The sequence below is a fragment of the Pundamilia nyererei genome, unplaced genomic scaffold (assembly GCF_000239375.1).
Source record: "Pundamilia nyererei isolate P.nyererei 1_Seehausen unplaced genomic scaffold, PunNye1.0 scaffold00489, whole genome shotgun sequence".
NCBI lineage: Eukaryota > Metazoa > Chordata > Actinopteri > Cichliformes > Cichlidae > Pundamilia > Pundamilia nyererei.
The window spans coordinates 207,380-208,440 of NW_005187890.1; positions in this window are offsets into that span (position 1 = coordinate 207,380).

The window sequence follows — 1,061 nt, forward strand, 5'->3', positions numbered from 1 at the left end:
TTCCTGCTCCTGCTACAGCAAGACTTCTCATCACAGAGCTAATAATAAAGTGTATCTAGTGTTACAAAGTGTGTCTCTGTTTGGTACCTTGTGTTTTAATATCTGTTGTTATTTATGAACAGGAAAGATGATCATAGAGCTGCAGGAACCTGGTGACACTTACTAACATTTAGGTTTTTAAATGATGATTCATGGGGCGTCTGTGCTGTATTATCTCAACCAGGGTTTTTTATTCACATAAATAAACAAAGCAAAACAAAATTAAAACTCATCTGAAAAATATCAGCTAAAATAAATACAGTGGCTGAAGCAGCCCAACACAGAAATGACCAGAAATCACACAGCATGTATCTAACAACCTGAGCTGATGTATTTTAGTGTTGACCATGACTTGACAAGATTTTTTTTTCTGTGGATCATATTTAGGCTACTTTGTGGTATCACTCCACTAAATGCTCACGCTCTTTATCATCATACGAGCTGTAACGACGCTCAGTGTGAGCTCAGGGAGTGGTTTGAAAATCTAAGACCTCGGAGCGTCATGAAGGAGGCCAGAGTTCTCAGCCTTCCTGTGGTTTGCAGCTTTTTTCTGATTGGCTGCTGTTTAAGTGAAGAACTTTTCGAACTGCAGATTAAAACTATTTTTAGATTTGGTCTGTAATATCTTTGTGCTTCCACTTTAACACAAACAAGACATATGCATTTGTTACCTCTTGAAAACAATAGTATGTGAGTGTGTGACCGATGCTTATGAAAATCCACATACCCACCCATTCATTGATTTGTTCCTCCAACATTAAACACGTCCATTAACCAGATGTGAGCTGAGGAGAGTCGTAGGATGAGTTCTGAAGATAAATTGATCATCTCAGCTAAACTGGCAAAGAGGTTTACTTCCTGCAACCTTGAGAGATCTCCGCTCATCCTCCCTCATTTATAAAACAGTCTGCACCACCTATAGAAACATAGAGAAAACCTGGACTGGAACACTGGTCTGACTGGAGTCAACACTCTACTGAGTAAAAGAGAAAAGAAGAAGAGAAATGGCTTGATGTTTTGTG